This window comes from Panthera pardus, unplaced genomic scaffold (genome assembly GCF_024362965.1).
Source record: "Panthera pardus isolate Hobbes unplaced genomic scaffold, ASM2436296v1 HiC_scaffold_17, whole genome shotgun sequence".
NCBI lineage: Eukaryota > Metazoa > Chordata > Mammalia > Carnivora > Felidae > Panthera > Panthera pardus.
The window spans coordinates 20,013,660-20,020,750 of record NW_026526732.1 but is presented as its reverse complement, the minus strand read 5'-3'; the positions used below and the strand labels follow the sequence as shown (position 1 = coordinate 20,020,750).

At 41.0% G+C, this 7,091-nt stretch overlaps 1 long non-coding RNA gene across 1 annotated transcript; it reads right to left on the bottom strand.

The window, feature by feature from the left end:
- Positions 1-707: 707 nt before the first annotated feature.
- LOC109252475 (uncharacterized) lies at positions 708-4,910 on the bottom strand. The gene is made up of 3 exons (XR_002074027.2): positions 4,851-4,910; positions 4,281-4,333; positions 708-1,358 (listed from the first exon to the last, which is right to left on the bottom strand). It is a non-coding gene; the product is annotated as an uncharacterized LOC109252475 (long non-coding RNA).
- Between the last annotated feature and the right edge of the window lie 2,181 nt (positions 4,911-7,091).

Sequence of the window (7,091 nt, the reverse complement as noted above, 5' to 3'; positions counted from 1 at the left end):
TCCTTGGAAGCACCAATAGGAAAGTGGGGAGGCAAAGCAGCAAATGATATGCAGCCAATAAAGGGTGTGTTACCAGGCAGATTACCACTGTGGGACTCAGTCCTGCCGGAGACTCTGGGAGACAGTGGAGAGCATGCCTCATACTGGCCCTCATCCCCATGGGACAAGGATGTGGGGAGCATTCAAATATCAATTCCTGTCATGGTTGGGGGCTACTGGGGAGGGAGGTGCCTGCTAATTCCAGTAACTACCAATGTGTCTCCTATGCAGGCTCCTGTCTCCAAAGGAAGCCTTCAGGCAAAGAGTTACAGATGTTGGCGGTTGGAAACCTGAGAGTTGGCCTGTGTGGGGAAGGTGAATATCGAGAGGGGGCAGGGCACTAGCAGTATCTGCTATAGATGGGAATATGGGAATAATAGATAGAGATAAACATACACACAGGCACAAATATCAGTACAGATAAAGATAAGAAAACAAAGAGCTGTAGAAGGCAAGGTAAAGCTGTCTTAAAGGGCTTGAAGTGAGAACAAGTGCTTCTAGACTCAGCCAAATAAATTCCTGTTTCTTTTAGCAAGGTAAAATCACAAAAGAATATTATTGATTGATTGATTGATTGATTGATTTTAAACTGTACTTTTTAAAGATGATTTTATTTTATTTTTTAAAATTTATTTATTTATTTCTGAGGGAGAGAAAAGAGAGAGGGGCAGAGAGAGAGAGGGGGAGAGAGAATCCCAAGCAGGCTTTGTGCTGACAGAGCCGACATGGGGCTCAAACTCAGGAACCATGAGATCATGACTTGAGCCAAAATCGAGAGTCAGACCCTTAACCAACTGAGCTGCCCAGGTGCCCCACAAAAAAAAATTAAAGTTCAGCTGTCCTTTAAATAAATTTGACGTTAGCCTCTGGATTATTTCTTGCAACAATTTCTTAAATTGTGTCATTTTTCAATTAAAAAACCATGAAATTTGTAGTAGAAATTTGGAGATTTGAAAACAAATCTATAGTCATGTCATCCAAATATTGACATTACAGACATTTTGATTTTTTCTTGTAGTGATTCTCATGCCAGTAAGTTTGGTTTTAACAGAATTAGGTCATCTTTTATTTATAATATTTTCCTGCTTTTTAAATTTTGCATTATGACCTAAGCAAGGATTTCTACTTGATCAGAGTTGATCACTTGCTCTTGGAGCAAAGTTCCCTATCTCCATGGAATCAGGATCCAGGAACGCTTTGAAGAATAATTCATTCTGTGTTCTCAACTGAGAAGTTCAAACATGCAGCAGTTTCAAACATATAGCAGCATAGCTGATAAATGGGATGGTCCTGTGCAAGCCAGGTTGGCAGGAAATGACCTGAAAAGGGAAAACAAAGTCATGAGAAAAGAGAATGGAATCTGAGCAAGAATCACCAACAGGGCTTGGGAAGACAGGTAGTGATTAAGCCCCTGAAAACCTCATGTACTCAGTGATGGAGAGGCTGTGGGGCTCAATGGCAAGAGTGGATTTCTAGGGATCTAACAAGTTTCCCAACTCCCACTACCCCACATGTAAAATTTAGAAGAAGCCACAAGAAGGGGCAGGGATCTCCCTGCAGGTCAGTAGGAAAGATAAACACTGTCAGATACAAAACAGTCATACCCGTTTTGGTATAGCTGAGCAGCAGGCCAACCTAGTGAAGGGTGCAGATGATATCAATAGCTGAGATCAGTAGCAGGGCTGATACTGGGTTCAAAGCACAGCAAGGGCGAGAGCCTCAGAGGATGTTAGAGGTCAAGAGTGGATCAGTGCCACCACGCTGGCAGTTCAAGCCAGGAATAGATGTGGAGGGATGGCTATGGAGAGATGCAAGAATCATTCATAAGGAAAAATGCCTGCAAGCCACAGCCAAAACAGATCGGAAAGCAGCAGCTGAAACAGGAAGGCAGAGGTGCAGGCAAATTATATGAAAGGCAATGTTTTCTCTTCAAAGACTCAACAGAACACTGTGTTTGTGTGCTATGTGGGGGATTAGGGCAAATAATTTTTTTAATGTTTCTTTTTTTTAAATTTTTTAATGTTTATTTATTTTTGAGAGAGAGAGAGAAAGAGACAGAGTATGAGTGGGGGAGGGGCAGAGAGAGAGGGAGACACAGAATCTGAAGCAGGCTCCGGGCTGCGAGCTGTCAGCACAGAGCCTGACTCGGGGCTTGAACTCACTAACCGGGAGATCACGAAGTGAGCCAAATTGGGCCTTATCAACCGAGCCACCCAGGTGCATAAATCATTAAAATGACCTACTGAATATTCACATGCTAAAAGCATTCAAAGCATTTCTTACTGATATTAACAAAAATACTCCATAAACTTCGTTGTATGGATATCTTGTAATTGTCTTTAATCACACTTATTGTTAGACACTTAGACTGTTTACAATTTTTCAAATCCTATAAATAGGATGAGGAATTATGCCACACCAAAGATTTACCCTCTGTATATTTCTTCAGGTTGGTTTCTAAGATTATGTTAGTAGTTATTGGGTAATAATTATTATTTATTCCCTGAATTTTATATTTCATGCCACATTTAACTTTGTAACATCCTTTGAGGTAGGGTTTCTTCTCATTTTACAGATGAGAAAACTGAGGTTCAAAAAAATCAAGTAACTTGCCTAAGGTCACAAAGTTAGTGGGATGTAAAGCTGTATGTACTACACTCCCTGGGCTCCAAAGCCCATACTTTGAACTGATATGCCCAAATTCGAAAGACCCCCAAGAACAAACCACCAGAGTCCAGAGTCAAAGCCAAGTGGCAAGGGTCATTTATTGCAGGTTCGAACCCGGACCTCCGCGCACTCGTTACCGGTGACACTAAGAGGTCCCGAGCGAGGATCTTACAGCTTCTTTTATAGACAGGCACAAACAAGTTAGGGATTTTTCGCGGTTACAGAGCTGTTATTTGTTGACATTTAAATTTAAACACTCAGCAGAACTTGATTGGTTCCCGCCTTTTTTTCAAACCACTCAGCAGAACTTGATTGGTTCCCGCCTTTAGGCCAGACCACAACCGGGCACACCCTGGCTGGTTCCGGGAAAGGGGGCGGGGAGGAGGGTCTTTTCTTTGCAGTTGTGAGTACACCTGGTAATTTTTCTCTTAGTCTCTCATGAACCACCACACTGTGCGGAAAATTACGCTGATGCTATTTTCAAAATAGTATGATAGGGAAAGATAGGATTCAGTAGGCAGAAAAGAAGAGTCCGGGGCTTAAAAGTACCTGGGTGGAGGAAAAACACATATTTTAAAACATTTCTTCTGGGAATGTCTGACCTGGAGCAAACTCCCTCAAGCATAAAGTTCCTCTTAAGAATGCAACAGACACTACCTACTCCCCTCAGGTTTTCCTCAGAAATTTGACCAACAGAGACCTGACTAATAATTACTAGTCGGCCATTAGATGTAGGACCCATAGGAAGGGTATGGCCATAAACCATCCCTCATATGATAAAAATGAGCCAATCAAAAAAAGGAATGACTACGCATTTAGAGGTACCTAGCCAGTGAGAGTGGAACCTGAGAAGGAACAAGGGGGAGGGAAGGAAGCCTACCAAAACTCTATAAAACAAAGCTCCTAGCCTACAGTCCTGGCCATTTACTTTTGAATGCCCCCTCTCTGTAAAGACAGCTTTCATACTTTTCTTTCTTACTGATCTTCTCCTCTAATAAACTTTGGCCTGCGGCTCATTTTATTTTGTGTTCACCTCTGCATTCTTCAAAGCATGGAGACAACAAACCTTGGATATGGCGGTAAAAAAATCCCGCAACAATAGGACCCTGAAAACCGTTCTATAAGCTCTTTACACAAACTAGCATACTTAGTCTGAGTAGCAAAATAATAGAATTGTAGGCAGAAAGAGTTAGGGGTCCCCAGAAAAAGAAAAATGAAACAAAGCTTTCCTGCCACAAGAGAAGTCAGTTTTAGGCCCCCAGCTATTTTCTTTGATCTATGCCCTACTTCCTTGATGTATGCATATCCCACGGAACTTTCCAAAAGGTATCAGAATTACAAAGAAATGCAAAAACCTTAGCGGTCAAGGGTTTTAAGGGAACAAAGGGAATGCAAAAACTAACAGTCTCTGAGGCCAGGAAATAGCTTAACCACATTGGAGACAATAAATCAGTGGTAAAACTCCCTGTGCTATATCAAAAGTAAGCAAGGCCTTGCTTTCCTTACCCGAGTAGTGAGCCCAAGACCCCAACCAGTTTAGGTGAGCTCTGGCTCTCAGATCATGCCCATACTACCTTCCCCTTGTCCAACAGTTACTTCTGTTCCATTATAATGTGAAAGTCTCCACCTGAAAGATGAGTACAACTTCATTAATATACATAGAATACATACTTAGGTGTGTTTCCTCAGTAAGGCTGTGCAACTTTATGCCCACTTTTACATGTAATGACAAAGCTCCTCTTTCTGAATATTCATTCTCACTCTAAATAAAAAGAACCCAGGGGCACCCGGGGAAGCAGTCATTGAGGGTCTGACTTCTGCTCAGGTCATGATCTTGTGGTTAGTGAATTCGATCCCCGCCTTGGGCTCTGTGCTGACAGCTCAGAGTCTGGAGCCTTCATCAGATTCTCTCTCTCTCTCTCTCTCTGTCTCTCTCTCTCTCTGCCCCTCCTCCGCTTGGCGCTCTCTCTCTCAAAAATAAATAAATGTTAAAAAAAAAAAAAAAAAAAAAACCTTTAAAAAAAGAAAAACACTCATCCCTGCTCAGGGAGTCATGGCTTTGGAAGTTATTCTCTGTCATCTCCTGACTTGCTACAAATAAAGTTTCTTTATGACAATGCTCGAGTAATTTACCTGTAACTTACCAAGGAGCAGACTCACGATTTTTCCATTACAAAATCACTAGTTGGGAGCTGGCTATGAATGTCTCCCAACGGGCATTCTCTATGGAGAGAATCCATTGTTACAGAAGTTTGCCAAATCCACAAGCAAAATCATCACCCCATATTGACTCACAATGAAAAGCTACCAACAGGAGAAAAAAAAATTCTAACTCAAAATCATTGTTTAATTGTAGTAATTTATAAAAACACTAGAAAAATACTTGAAGTAAAAAAATATTTATAGTAATTACTGTATTTGTAAGACAGCAAATATTGCCACCCCAAGATATGCCTCTTGGCATGGTGATTATTTCAAGCTGACTTTTTAAGGAAATACAAACACAGGAGAAGCTCTGAAATGCAAGAAGAAGTTACCCTTTTGTAAGAAATATTTACATTTGGGAAATCTCCATTTGTAAGAGTGTTGGGGAGGAAAATTTCTTCTCTACCCTTAGAAGTGTTTCTAGCCGGTCTAAGAATCAAATTGACACGGGACAGATTAACAGGAGAAAATCAAACAAAAGTTCAATAACATGCATACCTCCTGCATGGTGGAAAGGGAGACCCAGAAAAACTGAGTAATTCCCCAAATGGCCAAAGACAATCACCTTAAATATCATCCTCAGCCAAAGACAAAAGCAGATATTGGGTGTGGGGAGTCAGTTATGGGAGGTGTTGAGGAAAAGCACAGTAAACAAAGGTAAGGTTGTTATGCAGACTTAAGTAGTTGTCTTTTCCATTGTTAAGTCTTTCTAGAGAGTTAGAATTATTCCCCCCTCTTCCTTGTGCAGCAAAGCAGACAGGCTTACAAATGGAGATTTCCCTTATGTATGTAAATTTATCTTTACAAAAGGATAACTTTTACTTGGATTTCAGAGCTTCACCTACATTTGAAGTTTCTTAAAAATAACCAGCCTAAAATAACCAATATACCAAACGGGGATATCTGGGGGTGGCAAAATTTGCTCCCCTACATATTTATTAATTAACACACGTATTAATTAATATGCCATTCTAAAGTAACATGTTTCCTGGGAATTTCTCTTAAAAGGTCACTTTTTGGGGCGCCTGGGTGGCTCAGTCGGTTGAGCGTCCGACTTCGGCTCAGGTCACGATCTCGCGGTCCGTGGGTTCGAGCCCCGCGTCGGGCTCTGTGCTGATGGCTCAGAGCCTGGAGCCTGCTACCGATTCTGTGTCTCCCTCTCTCTGACCCTCCCCTGTTCATGCTCTGTTTCTCCCTGTCTCAAAAATAAATAAACGTTAAAAAAAAAATAAAAAAAAAAAGTCACTTTTTTTTAAAGTAGGTCATTACTACTTCCAGAATGTTCACTGAAAGAAATTTAAAGTTAAAAGCAAAATTAGAGAAAGAACGACTCCTCTCCTCAAAAATGTGAAAACTTTTATAAGTGGATATAGAGTTAGTCAGCTAAATTACTAATAAGTACCACCCAACAATTACAAACTTGAGATCAACATTGGTTATCACTAAAATTTTAACATGTTGGCTACTTTCTTGAAATAAACTCAGTTGTCATTTTTATTATTTTTAAAAATTTTATTTGAGAGAGAGACCAAATGGGGGAGGGGCTGAGGGAGAGGAGGAGAGAGAATCCTTAGTTGGCTCTGTGCTCAGTGGGGAGCCCAGTGCAGGGCCTGACCCCAGGACCCTGTGATCATGACCTGAACTAAAACTGAGAGTTCAGACACTCAACTGACTGAACCACCCAAGCACCCCATCAGTTGTCATTTGAATAGACTAATCTCACACTCAACAGATCCAATGTATCTAAATGTTTCTTTCACTGGAGCGAGTCTCTGACTTCAGTGCAAATTGCAATATATTTTAAAGAACCCTTAACTGGAAATTTTTAGCTATATTCAAAATTAGGTGGTTGTGGTAAATCACTTAACTCCTTTAAGCCCCGACATTTTTATCCCTAATACAATGAGTTTGGGTGATACAAAATAATAATAAATGTATTAGACTTATTATATGTCTCTATGCCCCCAGTATCCTTGATGTTTAATCCTTACAACTGTGTGAAGGAGGTGTGAAGTTTGCATTAATCAGGATATGCTAGGTTGTGTTTAGTATCAGGAGAGAAGGAAAGGAGGAGGGAAGGAAGGAAGGAAGGAAGGAAGGAAGGAAGGAAGAGAGGAAGGGAGGAAGGGAGGGAGGGAGGAAGGAAGGAAGGGAGGGAGGGAGGGAGGAGGAAAGGGGGA